The sequence below is a fragment of the Phyllobates terribilis genome, unplaced genomic scaffold (genome assembly GCF_046119375.1).
Source record: "Phyllobates terribilis strain yellow unplaced genomic scaffold, ASM4611937v1 Scaffold_821__1_contigs__length_628702, whole genome shotgun sequence".
Classification (NCBI taxonomy): Eukaryota; Metazoa; Chordata; class Amphibia; order Anura; family Dendrobatidae; genus Phyllobates; species Phyllobates terribilis.
The window spans coordinates 250169-267023 of record NW_027363581.1 but is presented as its reverse complement, the minus strand read 5'-3'; positions in this window follow the sequence as shown (position 1 = coordinate 267023).

The following is a 16855-nucleotide window of genomic DNA, read 5'->3' as shown; positions in this document are numbered from 1 at the left end:
GCTGATGGCACTGCTGGACATCTTCCACTTTTGAAGGAAAGTAACCATAATGTGTCATACATCTGCTGCACTAAGTTTCCTTGGCCGACCACTGCATCTACTGACCTCGACGTTGCACATTTTCTTGTGCTTCTTCACAAGTGCTTGAATGACACATCTTGAACCCTCAATCTGCTTTGAAATTTGTGCCTTAGAGTCCTTGCTGATGTAGTATAACTCCCTTGTGTATTCTTGCTCAGTCTTGCCATGGTGTATGACCAGACACCTGACTGTATTATTACAAAATCCCAGACTTTGCGCAGGTGTACCTAGAAGAATTGATGCTGTTTTAGGCTATGTGCCCACGATGCAGAAATGAAGCAGAAAATTTCTGCAGCATTTCTGCATCTCCCTGGCAGAAAAAACGCATGCAGATTGTGCATGCGTTTTTCCTGCAGAATACATGCGGATCCACATGCGGATTCACATGCGTTTCCGCATGCAGATTGACAAGCGCTTTCCAGGCGATAGCATCACTTGGAAAGTGCTTGACAACTAGGTCACACTATATAAATCCATGCAAACAGCATGGATTTATACAGTGTGAACAATAAAAATGAAAACAAATAAAGCTATACTCACCCCCGAGGCCCCGGCGTGGCTGCAGCGCTCGTTCCTCTCTGCTTCCTGGATGCCGGCATATCGCGAGACAGAGCGGTGAAGGGCCTGCGGTCACATGACTGTGACGTCGCCGCAGGTCCTCAAGCGATGCCGGCATTCAGAGAGAAGCCTTCGGAAAGGTGAGTATAAACTTTATTTATTTTATTCTTTTTTTACAGGTACAATGGTACCCAGGTCTGGAGGAGAGTCTCCTCTCCTCCAGAACTGGGTACCATCTGCACATAGAGACGCATAGAAGCCGCTTGTACAAATGTACAGTCGCGGTTTCTATGCGTCTCAATGCAAGTCAATGGCGGGAGTTCCACTGCGCTTCCGCAAAATTAAATGACATACTGCGGATTTTTGTACGCAGCATAAACGCTGCGGAAAAATCCGCAGCATGGGCATAGAACATGCGGAATCCCCTTGGGGACCATGGGGGGCCGATAACCTAGCGTTTAACAAGCGTTTACGCTGCGGAAATTCTGCAGCATAAACGCTTGAAAAATGCTACGTGGGCACCCAGCCTTAAAGTGAAAAGTTGGTCACACCAAATATTGATTGGATCTAGATTTTTTGTTTGTTCATTCACTTGTATTTTGTTAATTGATTAAATAAATCATTAACATTTCTATTTTTGAAGCGTTCTTACTTTACAGCATTTTTTCTACACCTTTCTAAAAATTATTTTTATGTGATTGTGTCTTTTATTTGCTCATTAATAATCTGATATACCTTTTGGTATTTTGTTTATAGTTGTTTTTTTGCTGTTGGGGTAAATTGTAGGATATTGATTTCAGAGGGGTTTCCTGATCCTTTGATTGTAGGAATGGGAACAATATACCAGGAAGGGGGACATTATACCAGTATGATGGTCATTAAACCAGAATGGGGGGCATTATACCAGGATGGGGACATTATACCAGAATGGGGACATTATACTAGTATGGGGACATTTTACCAAGATGAAGGACACTATATAAGAATGGGGACAATATATCAGAATAGGAACAATATACCAGGAAGGGGGACATTATACCAGAATAAGGGACACTATACCAGAAAGGGGTACACCATACCCGGATGGGTGACACAATATCAGAATGGGGACATTATATCACAATGATGATGTTACACCAGGATGGGGGACACTATATCACAATGATAATATTATACCAGTATAGGGGATATTATAGCAGCATGGGGGACATTATGCCAGAACTGGAGATACTATACCAGGATGTGGGGCATTATACCAGCTTTGGGGACATTATAGCAGAATTGGGAGCATTACACCAGCATGGGGGATATTAATAATCTGATATATCTTTTGGTATTTTGTGTATAGTTGTTTTTTTGCTGTTGGGGTAAATTGTAGGATATTGATTTCAGAGGGGTTTCCTGATCCTTTGATTGTAGGAATGAGTGGTATATATGTGCTAATAAATTAGGACAAAACGTAGGAAATTTAGGAAAAAACTGATCATCTCAGCAGTAATAACATGCTGATTGTGATGTCATGAAGATGACTTGAATTTCCACCAATCAGAGATCAGCATGTTTCAGGTCACCCAGATAGAACAGTCCATGAAACATGAGTCACGGCCACTGTGAGGTCATAATGCTGATTAGAATTTCCACCAGTCAGAAAACAGAACCGCCCAGAAGAACCACCCAGGAGGTATGAGTCATCGCCACTGTGAGGTCATAATGCTGACCAATCACAGAGCAGCCACACCCAGATTTTCCACCAATCAGAGAGCAGCCACACCCAGATTTTCCACCAATCAGAGATCAGCAGTGGGTATAAATAGCCGCTACCACCTGCCCGGCTTAGCCTTGCACTGGTTGGGTCTCTCTTTTTTTCTCTCTCTTGGTATCTCCCGGTATCTCTCCCTCCCCTCTCTCTTCTCTCTCTCTCTCTCTTTGACCCAACGGCCCTCTTAAGGGCTACCCCAAATGTGTAAAAGATAGAACCAATATTTGTGTTGTTTGTCCGTTTTATGAGCCTTTTATTAACCCCTTCCCACTCTTTGCCATATATATATATTATATACATAGTATGTCCAGGTGGGCCTTAAAGGGAATTTCCAGGACAAACATATTGATGGCCTATCCCCTGGTTAGCTCATTAATATCAGATTTGTGGGGGTCCGGCACGTGTCACCTCCACTAATCAGCTGTTTGCAGCTTCGGTCGAGGTCAGATGTAAACAGTGTTGAGGAGCTGAACATCACAGCTCTGGTCACTGTGTAGTGGCTGCTCCCTGGTGCTGCAGATCAGCTCCTATTACATGAATATTAGCTGATCTGAAGGACCCGCAGTACAGTGAATGGAGCGGTGATGTTCAATCTTCACACTATTTACACTTGAGCGCTGCAATCAGCTGATGGGTAGAGCCAGTGCCGCGTGTCGGAGCCCACCGATCTGATATTGATAACCCATCCCCAGGATAAATCATCATTATTATACTACTGGAAACTCCATTAATGGATTGTCTGGGATTAATAACACGAGCCCCTTCTTTAAGAAAAAACAGTCCCTAACTGGTCACAGGATAAATGTGGGATTTCAGGTCACCCATTTACTGCAATGCAGCTGGCAATGCCACCCAGCGGATCTAAGCAAGTCCCGAGGCCACAACAATATACAGCCAGTGCCCGAGTATAGGATGGAAGATTAAAAAAAATCTTCAAAAATGTATTTAGTGTGAGGCATACATCAAAAATACATGCAATGCTTTTCCTGACAACACTGAGTTTTATAATGTGGAAAAAAACGTTTAAAAAAACACTGTGTGAACATAACCCTAACTGCATTGTGACTGTGTATATACATATATAAGCTGCCCCTCCCCCACCATGTGAGCATTCTCAGCGCGTACTGACCAATGCTGTCCACCAGGTGGCAACAGCAGGAAATTACAGCGATGAGACAAGCACTGCATGACAGCCCCGCCCCAATCTGCCCTATACCAGACACGCCCCCTACCAACGCCCCGCCTCCACTGCCATGACAACCGAATTATTTAATGGCAGAAAGAGAGACCTTATATGAGCAGAGAAGTAGCGGCCGGAGCGCGGGGTCCGCACAGGTGAGCGCCCCCATAACACAGTGTATGTACTGCACGTCAGCTCTATGGCAGACTGTCACCTGTGCTGGATCCAGTACGTGTTACACTTATATCTGTACAGAGACACAGAGGACGCAGCGGGGCCCTGTCGCCAGATATATATATGTGTGTGTGTATATACAGTATATATGTGTATGTATATGCTGTATTACTGTATATATGTGTGTGTGTGTGTGTATATACAGTATATATGTGTATGTATATGCTGTATTACTGTATATATGCATGTATATATGTACTAGCTATTGAACCTGTTCTGCGCCCGGGTGGCGAGCATTTTTATTGGTATATGGTCTCCCATCCTGGTATTTGTGCTGCCCCCATCCTATTGTGGTATACATGGCACCCCTCACCCCCTAATCCTGGTATGCATGGCACCCCTCACCCCCTAATCCTGGTATGCATGGTCCCCTTACCCCCTAATCCTGGTATGCATGGTCCCCTCACCCCCGAATCCTGGTATGCATGGCACCCCTCATTCCCCAATCCTGGTGTACATGGCACACCTCATTCCCCAATCCTGGTATGCATGGTCACCTCACCCCCCAATCCAGGTATACATGGCATCCATCATTCCCCAATCCTGGTATGCATGGCTCCCCTCACCCCCCAATCATGGTATGTATGGTCCCCTCACCCCCCAATCCTGGTATGCATGGCACCCCTCACCCCCAATCCTGGTATGCATGGTCCCCTCACCCCCGAATCCTGGTATGCATGGCACCCCTCATTCCCCAATCCTGGTATACATGGCACACCTCATTCCCCAATCCTGGTATGCATGGTCACCTCACCTCCCAATCCTGGTATACATGGCACCCCTCACCCCCCAATTCTTGTATGCATGGCACCCCTCACCCCCAATTCTGGTATACTTGGCACCCCTCATTTCCCAATCCTGGTATGCATGGCACCCCTCACCCCCAATCCTGGAATGCATGGTCCCCTCATCCCCCAATCCTGGTATGCATGGCACCACTCATCCCCAATCCTGGTATGCATGTTCCCCTCCCCCAATTCTGGTATACATGGCACCCCTCACCCCCAATCCTGGTATGCATGGTCCCCTCACCCCCCAATTCTGGTATACATGGTACCCCTCACCCCCAATCCTGGTATGCATGGCACCCCTCATCCCCAATCCTTTTATGCATGGTACCCCCTCATCCCTATCCTGGTATCTATGGTACCCCCTCACATCCCCAATCCTGGTATGCATGGTACCCCTCATCCCCATTCCTGGTATGCATGGCACCCCTCATCCCTATCCTGATATGCATGGCACCCCTCACCATCAATCCCGGTATGCATGGCACCACTCATCCCCAATCCTGTTATGCATGGTCCCCTCACCCCCAATTCTGGTATGCATGGCACCCCTCACCCCCCAATCCTGGTATGGATAGTCCCCTCACCCGCCAATCCTGGTATGTATGGTCCTCTCACCCCCCAATCCTGGTATGTATGGCACCCCTCACCCCCCAATCCTGGTATGTATGGCACCCCTCATCCCTATCATGCTGCACACACATACAAGAAAAGAAACACTTATACTCACCTTTCTTCCCTGTGCTCCAGCGCTGTTTCCCGTTCTGCTGGAGGCCGGGGGAGGAGTGCGGCGCCGAAGTACGCGTGTGCCCATACCACGCTGTCCGGCTCCATTTTGCTGAAGACACATTGCAAATGTATCTTCAGTAAAATGGCACCAGATAGCGCTATGCGCATGCGCCAATTTCAACGCTTCCCTCTTCCCCCGGACTCTGGACCGAACAGAAGCGCCGCGGTAACGCTCATCCCGGTCAGGTAAGTATGTAAGTATGGCGCCAGAGATCGCGGTATGTGTTCAGTGTATACGCATACCGTGATCTCCAGCACCATACACTCCTCTTACCTGTAACGGCTCCATGCGTTCTTCAGTCTGGAGCCAGACTGTGCAGGCGTGTCGCACTAGCGCAGACTATAAAGGCTTCAGACAGAGGGACGCTTGTAGCGTTATATTATAGATACTCTATATGTATGCATATATATATATATATATATATATGTATACTGTATATGTGTGTGTACATGTATACTGTATATGGCTGTATATATGTATACTGTATATGTGTGTATATATGTATACTGTATGTGTGTATATATATGTATACTGTATATGGGTGTATATATGTATACTGTATATGTGTGTATATATGTATACTGTATATGTGTGTATATATGTATACTGTATATGTGTGTATATATGTATACTGTATATGGGTGTATATATGTATACTGTATATGTGTGTATATATGTATACTGTATATGTGTATATATGTATACTGTATATGTGTGTATATATGTATACTGTATAAGTGTGTATATATATATGTATACTGTATATGTGTGTGTATATATATGTATACTGTATATGTGTGTATATATATGTATGCTGTATGTGTGTGTATATATATGTATACTGTATATGTGTGTATATATGTATACTGTATAAGTGTGTATATATATGTATGCTGTATGTGTGTGTATATATATGTATACTGTATATGTGTATATATATACTGTATATGGGTGTATATATATGTATACTGGTATATGTGTGTATATATGTATACTGTATATGTGTGTATATATGTATACTGTATATGGGTGTGTTTATGTATACTGTATATGGGTGTGTATATATGTATACTGTATATGTGTGTATATATATGTATACTGTATATGGGTGGATATATACAGTACAGACCAAAAGTTTGGACACACCTTCTCATTTAAAGATTTTTCTGTATTTTCATGATTATGAAAATTGTACATTCACACTGAAGGCATCAAAACTATGAATTAACACATGTGGAATTATATACTTATCAAAAAAGTGTGAAACAACTGAAAATATGTCTTATATTCTAGGTTCTTCAAAGTAGCCACCTTTTGCTTTGATGACTGCTTTGCACACTCTTGGCATTCTCTTGATGAGCTTCAAGAGGTAGTCACCGGAAATGGTCTTCACCTCACAGGTGTGCCCTGTCAGGTTTAATATGATAAAGTGCTTTATTCTTTGTCAGGTCCAGGGGTCCTGTAGAATGTGAATCCCTGAGGAACAGCGGATCCTTGGCTTGTGCCAAGACAGAAGAAAAGTTGCTGAACACTTGGTACCCCAAAGTGATCAATCTATTTGCCAATCAAGATGCCCTGCAGTTGATTAATGCGGACAAATTGGATTCCTTTTATAACTGTGTCTCGACTAGCGGGGTGCCTCAAGGGTCTGTCTTGGGCCCTATATTATTTAATATATTTATTAATGATCTAGTGGAAGGGTTGCATAGTAAAATAGCAATATTTGCAGATGATACTAAACTTTGTAAAGTAGTTAATACAGATGAGGATAGGGCACAGCTACAGGAGGATTTAGATAAATTGGGGAGTTGGGCCAAAAAATGGCAAATGGGGTTCAATGACGATAAATGTAAGGTCATGCACATGGGAAAGAAAAACAGCAGTCACCCATACATATTAAATGGGAAACCGTTGGGGAAATCTGACATGGAGAAGGACCTGGGCGTCTTGGTTAACAGCAAATTAAATTGGAGTGCCCAGTGTCAGGCAGCAGCTGCGAAGGCAAATAGAGTCATGGCATGCATCAGAAGAGGAATAGGGGCATATGATGAGAACATTGTTCTTCCTCTGTATAAAGCGCTGGTAAGGCCGCACTTAGAATATTGTGCACAGTTCTGGGCTCCGGTGCTCAGGAAAGACATATTGGAGCTAGAGAGGGTACAAAGGAGGGCGACTAAGGTAATAAAGGGAATGGAGGGACTAGAATACCCAGAGAGGTTGTCCAAATTAGGCCTATTTACGTTGGAAAAGAGAAGGCTTAGGGGAGACCTCATAAACATGTATAAATACATCAGGGGGATGTACAGAGATCTCTCCCATGACCTGTTTATACCAAGGATGGTGACAAAGACGAGGGGGCACACTATGCGTCTGGAGGAAAGGAGGTTCCTGCACCAGCATAGAAGGGGATTCTTTACGGTCAGAGCCGTGAGACTCTGGAACTCTCTGGGAGAGGAAGTGGTGATGTCCAACTCACTTAATGAGTTCAAGAGAGGCCTGGACGCCTTTCTTGAGAACAATAAAATTACATCTTATGCTTAGTGATAGTTAATTAATCCAGGGATTTAATCTGACTGCCAGATTGGAGTCGGGAAGTGAGTTTTTCCTCAATGATGTAAATTGGCCTATACCGCATGGTTTTTTTTTGCCTTCCCCTGGATCAAGGCTGCGGAATAGCTGCAGTGCACAAGAAATAGGCTGAACTGGATGGACGCTTGTTTTTTTTGGCCTTATAAACTATGTAACTATGTAACTATGTGACTTAAATATGAGCAAAGGGTCTGAATACTTATGACCATGTGATATTTCAGTTTTCCTTTTTTAATAAATTTGCAAAAATTTCTACATTTCTGTTTTTTTCAGTCAAGATGGGGTGCACAGTGTACTTTAATGAGAAAAAAATGAACTTTTTAGAATTTACCAAATGGCTGCAATGAAACAAATAGTGAAAAATGTAAAGGGGTCTGAATGCTTTCCGTACCCACTGTATATAGTACTCAATGGGTGTGGCCTGCCTCTGATTGAGAAGTGCCTCTTCCGGCAGTCTGAATAAGGGTCTATCGTTAGGGGTGTGACTAATTTGTTTTCACTTAAGGTGATATATGTCCCGCTTTTAATGAGATTTAATAACATTTGTATTTTAGGGTTTCTATTATAATTCTGGGATTTCCTAATTTGTTTATAGAATTTTTGAATTGCATAACACATAGGATGAGGATAATAGGTTTAGTATATGAGATAGGAAATAGTTATTGATAGAACTAGTGCAGTGGATGGGCACTAGTGTTAATAAAAAGAGGGGCATTTCCTGATAGTGTGCGCCATGTCCCATGATTTGGGAATCTTACAGACCATATTGCACTATCATTAAGTTGCTGTTTTGTTGCTATGCAGTTAGGTTTTCCTTTCTTATAAGTTTGTCCTTTGTCTCTCCCTGTCTCTCTCAGATGTAGCTGTGATGTCAGTGACTCGTCCCCTGGGCCGTGGGGCACTCGGATCCGGGCAGTAGGGGAACGATGGGAGTAGTAGTGGCAACCCGGTTCCGTGGCTCAGGGTGGTCAGGCCAGTGGTAGTCCGTTATGTGCTGATGTTTATGTCCGACTACGCCACCCGTGGATTTGCGGTTATTAGGAACCGCCGCTGCATGCAGACCGCTGGGGCTGATGAGGTGTGCAGCTAGGGTAGTGTGACTCCCCACGGGAAGAGTGCGGCCCCAGGGCACTATAGTGGATGGTGGGAGTGATGGTAGTGAGGGTCCCAGTGCTGATAGTGCTGGAGAAGCAAGGAGTACACAGACAACAGGTTGCAGTCCAGGGTCTTTACTAGAACAGGTAAATTGACCCATAAACAGTCCCGGCTAGGAGGGGGACCTGGATGTCTGAGAGCAACGGGGAAATTGGCCCTGGTCAGGGTGAGGGTGTAGGCCTACCGTGCTTTCTGCGCTCCTTCTGGATATCTCCTCCTGATAGGGTAACAGCCCACGTTTCCGAGCTTTCCGTGTATTCTCGCCTGTATGGCCTGCGACGTGGGTTCCTTTCTGCTCCCAGCCTTGTACGGCTTTACTGGTCCCTTCGGTTGTGGCAGGGCCTCCAGGCTTCTTAGGCCAAGGAATATACAGTCCCTTGCGGACTGGTTCTCTGCTGGGGGATGTGGAATCCTTCCAGCCTCAGACACCAAAGTCTGGTAAGGTCAGTCTCTGATTTGCCAAGACAGGCTCTCTTCGCCTCTCGTCTCTGGCTGGTGGCTCTCCTACTGCCACACTTCCTCTTAGGTGCAATCAACTTTCTGTCCCTGCTCCACTCTGGGACACGTCTCAGTGCTGAGACAGGCCATCCAGTTCTTTCTAACCCTGCCCCCAGCACCAGCTTTTATAGGGGCAGCCTGCTCCCCCTACTGGCCTGAGACAGGAGGTACTGCATGCTAATGTTCCCCTGACTAGAGAACCTCCCCCTTGCTCTCAGACACAGCTTTATTACATTTTGTGGCATCCAGGCCAGGGTGACACATTCCCCCCTAGTGAAATTTAGTACTCCGGGACTAAACAATAAACAAAGACAATATGCATAACCATAAAACATTAATAGACAGACGACGCACAAATTGAGTTCTTAAGGTCACAGTGTGGCCTGTGACCGGGTGTCCATATCACCAATACAACGGGGAGCCTTAACCAGGTGGGGGTCTGTCCTACCCCAAGTCCTTTACAGTCTTAGTTCATTCCTGGGTTAGGCTCCGAATGCAGTCCATACAAGGTCCCGGTTATAAAAAGTCCATAACCTTTGAGTCCTTACGGTAGCTGCAAGAAACTGAAACACACTATTAATAAACATGCAGGTAACTTTGGCAAACATTTCAACATTTGGCAACAAGGTTATTTACAATTTTAGTACACTCTATATTCTCCAGCGAGCGGGTATCAGCCCCTTTGTGCTCCTGGTTGATCTCCTTAACCCACTGTCTGGTGGTGGACCAACCTGGCTTTCCCCACTAGCGTTAGGGGTACAGCTACCAGCTGGGTGTACAGGTAGGGCAGGCAGCTGTCTGCGGGTCCTTTGGCTTACCGCAGGCATGGCAGGCTCACTGTCAGCAGAGGGTTGACTCTCCTGGGCTGCTGGTACAGGCTCTTCTGCCTCTGGAACCGCTTGCTCCTCTTCACCTTCCGGCTCTGGTGTTGGCTGTTGCTGGGCCGGTTGCAGGAAATGCAGGACGGGTACCACTATGGCATCATTTATGCGAGTCCAGGACTGAGGGAACTCTCCGAGAACGGTGCTGATCATTTCTTCCTTGTCCTCTGCGGGTTCAAGGTCACTCTGATCCTCTTCTGCACTACGGAGTTGCTCGGGGCATCTTTTGAGGTGGTCTCTGGAGACGACACTAGTGGTTTCTCCTCCGTCCTTGGTGATTACGCACACCTTTGGGTTGTCGTGGTCAGACTGCAGTACGGTGTAGGGTTTCCTTTCCCACTGGTCGTCCAACTTATGTAGCCTTCTCTTCCGCTTCAGGACTTGCTCACCAGGTTCTAGGGGACCAGCAGGGGCGTGTTGGTTGAAGAGTTTTTCTTGCCTTTCTCTCACCTGGGCCAGGCTCTTCTCCACACTCTCCTGTACCTTCTTGTACTGCAGTTGCCTTTCCGTATCCCAGTCCGCATCCGGGGAGGTGTCCTCAGGTATTAGGACTCCCATCTCCAGGTCTACGGGCAGCTTACCTGGTCTAGCTCGCATCAGGTAAGCCGGGGTGCAGTTGGTAGCATTCACCGGGATGTCATTGTATAAGTCTATCACGTCTGGCAGTTTTTCTGGCCACAGGCTGCGTTCCTCCAGGGGCAACGTCTTCAGGAGATCAATGACTATATTGTTCATCTTCTCACACATCCCGTTAGTTTGGGGGTGGTAAGGCATTGTACGAATCTTCTTACAGCCATAGAGGTTGCAGAACTCCTGGAAGATTTCAGCCTCGAACGCTGGACCCTGGTCTGTCAGGACCTGTTCCGGATACCCGTGTGGACGGCAGAAATATTGCTGGAAGGCTCTGGCCGCTGTTTGGGCTGTCAAGTCCTTTACCGGGACCACCACTAGAAAACGGGAATAGTGGTCCACGATTGTCAGGGCATAGATGTATCCAGACCGGCTTGGAGCCAATTTGACGTGGTCCAGAGCTACCAGCTCAAGAGGCTGCGTGGTGACGATGGGCCTCAAGGGTGTCTTCTGGCTGGTGCGGTCCTTCCTCCTCAGGTGACAAGGGCCACAGTCTCTGCACCACTTTTCTACAGCTCCTCTCATGCCGACCCAAAAGAACCTTCCTCTTAGCAGGAACTCCAGTTTCTTCCAACCGAAGTGCCCCGCTCTGTCATGGTAAGCCCCCAGGACCATAGCTGCATCTCGCCTTGGGACCACGACTTGCCAGGTCAGCTCGTGCGTCCGGTGGTTGACAATCCTTCTGCACAACTTGCCTTCGTAGAGGAACAGCTTGCTCTTCTCCTTCCACAGCTGCTTGGCTTCCTCTGGAGCATCCGGATCCATGCGGGCGTCTTCCTGGGTCAGCAGATCTTTCACCAGGCGGATGGCAGGGTCACTATCTTGGGTCTCGGCCCAGCTGTGGTGAGGTAGGGGATTTATCATCACGGTTTTCAGATCCTCCTCCTTCACACGGTGGGAGTATTGAGCGGCTCCATACCGGTGAAACGCGGGGAGTTCTACCTCCTCCAGCTCTTCTGGGTCTTCGTCACCTTCAGGTAAGTGAGGCATCCTCGATAGGGCGTCAGCATTGGCATTGGTTTTGCCGGCCCGGTACTTGATCACGAAGTCATAGTTGGAGAGACGGGCCATCCACCGCTGTTCTAGGGCACCCAGTCTTGCATTGTCCAGGTGTGTCAACGGGTTGTTGTCCGTGTACACGGTGAACTTTGCGGAGGCCAGGTAATGCTTGAAGCGTTCCGTCACGGCCCACACTACCGCCAAGAATTCTAGCTTGAAGGAGCTGTAATTCTCTGGGTTCCTCTCGGTGGGCCTCAGCTTCCGGCTGGCGTATGCGATCACCCGTTCTCTGCCCTGTTGGTTTTGGGACAGTACAGCTCCCAGTCCCACATTACTGGCGTCCGTGTGGAGAATAAAAGGCTGGCCATAATCAGGGTAGGCCAGGATCTCATCCCCCGTGAGGGCCATCTTCAACTGGCGGAAGGACTCCTCTTCCGGTTTATCCCACTTGAAGGGTGGCTTTTGACTTCTGGATTAGACTGTCCGATTAGGAGGTCCTGCATAGGAGCTGCCATCTTAGTGGACCCGGGGATGAACATTCGGTAGTAGCCTACCAACCCGAGAAACTGTCTCACCTCCTTGATGTTCGAGGGGCTTGGCCAGCTCTTGATTGCCGTGACCTTGTCAGGGTCGGGGGCTACTCCTTCCGCACTTACCACGTGCCCTAGGTACTGGACCTTTGGTTTCAGCAGGTGACACTTCGATGGTTTCACCTTCAGGCCGTAGCCTGCCAGGGCTTCGAACACCTCGGCCAGGTGCTTTAGATGGTCCTCGTAGGTTTTCGAATAGACGCTCAAGTCGTCCAGGTAAAGGAGGACCGTCTCGAAGTTTCGGTGCCCTAGACAGCATTCCATCAGCCGCTGGAAGGTCCCTGGTGCGTTGCAGAGCCCGAAAGGCATACAGTTGAACTCACTCAGTCCCATCGGGGTGGTGAAGGCGGTCTTCTCCTTGTCAGCCTCTGCCACAGGAACCTGCCAGTACCCGCTAGTAAGGTCCAAAGTAGAAAAGAAGTTAGCTGATTTTAGTGCGGCTAAAGACTCCTCTATTGTAGGCATCGGATATGCGTCTTTGTGGGTGATACGGTTGATTTGTCTATAGTCGACGCACATTCTCATGGTGCCGTCTTTCTTTTTGACCAGAACCAAGGGGGCTGCCCAGGGGCTACAGCTGTCTCTAATGACCCCAGCTTCTTTCATCTCTCTTAGCATGCCCTTTGCGTTCTGGTAGTTTGCAGGGGGTACAGGCCTGTGTCTCTCTTTTATTGGTGGGTGGCTCCCCGTGGGGATGTGGTGTTCTATCCCCTTTACTCTGCCGAAGTCCAGCGGGTGCTTACTAAAGACTCTCTCGTACTCCTGTACCACCCGGTAGACTCCTTGTTTTTGGTGCAGGGGAGTGGAGTCAGCACCCACATGGAGTTTCTGGCACCAGTCCTCCTTTTGTTTCTGGGAACCATTACCCTCCGCCTGTGGAGATGGAGGCAAGGGTTCCACGGCCCTGATAGCTTTGTGTTCGACGACAAACAGTTTGGCGAGTGTAGCGTACCTGGGTAAGTGTACTTCCCTCTCCCCAATGTTGAGGATGCGGACGGGCACCCTCCCATGACGGACATCAACCACCCCCCGGGCTGTCAAAATGGTGGGCCTGCTGTCTGAGTACATGGGTTCTACCATGGCTTGGTAGTCTCTACCTCTCAACCCAATTGCAGTCCGACACCAGATCATCATTTCACTTTTGGGAGGCATGGAAATGGGGAATGGGTCACTCATTCTTACGCTACCGATCTCACCACCAGACAGTTCTACCTGCTGCCGTCTCATCAGGGCTTTTATTTCCTTGTTGAGGACTCTCTGTTGGCTGGAACTAGCATTCACCGCCACCTGTTGTAAGATCACAATTACCTCTGAAAGACAATTTTCAATTACGTTAGTACCCACAGTTATTTTAGGGTGACTTTCACGACGGTCAATGTCCACAATAATCACTCCCTGTGCCGGTAGTTCAACTTTACCAATTTTAATGGTCATCTCCTTGAACCCCATCTGCGGCACGGGTAAGCCATTACTGGCGATGATGCTCAAGTTACTGTCTGGATACCGTGTGATATCAGCATCAGTCCAATACTGCTTAAAAAGTACATAAGGGATAGTGGTTACTTGTGACCCAGTATCCAGCAAGGCGCTCATGGGGATACCGTCCAGCACCACGGGTAAAACCGGGCGCCCCCCAACGTACTTATTACGCCAATTGTAAGGGCCTGGTGATCTTATGCCTGGGGGTTGGCCCTCTGCCCCAGGTTGGACCCGTTTAAATTACAGTACCTGGAAATGTGTCCGGGCTGATTGCATCGACGGCAAATGGGCTGTCCATCCTCTGCGTAGCAGTCTGTGGGCCTCCCTCGGAATGACGGGATCCTCCTCTGTCGACGCCACGGGACATCCTCCGGACTTGAAGCCAGCTCGATGGGTCTTGACGGGTCCACTTGCAACGCCTGGACGGTCCTGGTCAACGCCGCGACGCTCCTGGTCAGCTCCTGGACTTGGTGCAGGTCTTTCGACGGGGCTTGGTTCAGGGCCTGTGCATCAGCCCCCACGGGATCCATAGAGGAGGGCGCCGCCTCCTGGTGGTTGGTGAGAGCAGGGCGCCGGGGGTTTATAGCGCCACTGGTTGCAGATTCACGGAGCACCCTTATGGCCCTGTCCTTAAATTGGGCAAAGGTCAAGTCGGGGTTCTGAAAGAACATGAGGCTCAGTTGGGCCCTGTGGGCGCTAGACAGCAGACCTTCTATGAATTGTTCTGTTAGCAGCTTATCCGTTTCCTGCACACTGCCAGGGTCAGTTTGTTGAATAGCCCTCAAGGCTTCCTGCAGATTTAGGGCATAGTCTCTGATGCTGTCCTGTGCCCGCTGCTTACATCCATAGAACCTCATTTTAATTTCAGCGGAGGTACGTGTGTCAAAGGTACCCCGCAGCTGGGACAGAATACCCTTCACAGTCCTTTTCTCCTCAGTGGGCCATGATTTTACCTCCCTTTGGGCTGCGCCAGTTAACTGCCCTGTTAGTATGCTGACCTTCTGTTCCTCTGTCAGGGGGTAAACCTGGAAAAAACTGTATAGCCTTTCCTTGAAGTCAGTTAGGGCATGGGGCTCCCCTGAATATTTGGGCAGCCAGGCCGCTCCAGGGATGTAGGGCAGGGAATAGGGCATCACCGCTGCTGCAGCTGCGTTGGTGGTAGTGGGCGCCTCTGTGTCCGACATCTTCCTCCCCCCTAGTCAAGAGTGGCCTACCTTCCGACGATCCTCTTCTGTAGGCCGCGGCTCCGCTGCTGCTGCTATGGACGAGGACCTGGCGTCGCGTCCTGATGACGTCAGCGTCGCTCTCTCTCCCTTCCAGGACCTTGCGCAGCGTCGGTGCGTGGGGCGGAGCTTCGGATCTCGGGCGGTTTTGACGTCCACGCCCCTCTTCTTCCCGCGCGGCGTCCAGAAGATGGCGTCCGATGGCGGGAAACAGCTGCGGATGGCGGGAAGATGGCAGAAGACGGCAGGAAACGGTCCAAGATGGCGTCTGATGGCGGGAATCGGCTCCGGATGGCGGGAAACGACACCGGACGGCGGGAAACTTCGCCACAGGTAAGTTACAAAAGTCTTTTTCAGGCACGCAGTACCCGGTGGTTGCGGGCACGAAATCCTGCCGACTACGCCAAAGCTGACTCGCCCCCTGGGCCGTGGGGCACTCGGATCCGGGCAATAGGGGGGACGATGGGAGTAGTAGTGGCGACCCGGTTCCGTGGCTCAGGGTGGTCAGGCCAATGGTAGTCTGCTACGTTCTGCTGATAATGTCCGACTACGCCACCCGTGGATTGCGGTTATTAGGAACCGCCGCTGCATGCAGACCGCTGGGGCTGATGAGGTGTGCAGCTAGGGTAGTGTGACTCCCCACGGGAAGAGTGCGTCCCCAGGGCAGTATAATGGATGGTGGGAGTGATGGTAGTGAGGGTCCCAGTGCTGATAGTGCTGGAGAAGCAAGGAGCACACAGACAACAGGTTGCAGTCCAGGGTCTTTACTAGAACAGGTAAATTGACCCATAAGCAGTCCCAGCTAGGAGGGGGACCTGGATGTCTGAGAGCAATGGGGAAATTGGCCCTGGTCAGGGTGAGGGTGTAGGCCTACCGTGCTTTCTGCGCTCCTTCTGGCTATCTCCTCCTGATAGGGTAACAGCCCACGTTTCCGAGCTTTCCGTGTATTCTCGCCTGTATGGCCTGCGACGTGGGTTCCTTTCTGCTCCCAGCCTTGTACGGCTTTACTGGTCCCTTCGGTTGTGGCAGGGCCTCCAGGCTTCTTAGGCCAAGGAATATCCAGTTCCTTGCGGACTGGTTCTCTGCTGGGGGATGTGGAATCCTGCCAGCCTCAGACACCAAAGTCTGGTAAGGTCAGTCTCTGATTTGCCAAGACAGGCTCTCTTCGCCTCTCGTCTCTGGCTGGTGGCTCTCCTACTGCCACACTTCCTCTTAGGTGCAATCAACTTTCTGTCCCTGCTCCACTCTGGGACACGTCTCAGTGCTGAGACAGGCCATCCAGTTCTTTCTAACCCTGCCCCCAGCACCAGCTTTTATAGGGGCAGCCTGCTCCCCCTACTGGCCTGAGACAGGAGGTACTGCATGCTAATGTTCCCCTGACTAGAGAACCTCCCCCTTGCTCTCAGACACAGCTTTATTAC